Below are 294 nucleotides of genomic sequence, written 5' to 3' on the forward strand. Positions count from 1 at the left end.
AAAAATTAAACACTTTTAGAGAGAGAGATGTTAAATTTAAAACCATATTATTAGATCAAATATGTCCTATTTCTCAGGAAAATATTCATGGAGACACAGAGAAAAATGTAATTCCACAGTATAATAAAATTTTGACTGCTTAAACTTTGCTTAACTAATTAATTTCCATATATGCAGTAAGTTTTTTTGAGTACTACCGATAAAAATACTAGTAAAATACCAATAAAAATGACATGATGATAAATTGGGAGAAAAAGAGAAAAAGAAAACTACCTATACTTCAGCATACCACAT

Source organism: Propithecus coquereli, unplaced genomic scaffold (assembly GCF_000956105.1).
Source record: "Propithecus coquereli isolate 6110/MARCELLA unplaced genomic scaffold, Pcoq_1.0 Scaffold538, whole genome shotgun sequence".
NCBI classification, from domain to species: Eukaryota; Metazoa; Chordata; class Mammalia; order Primates; family Indriidae; genus Propithecus; species Propithecus coquereli.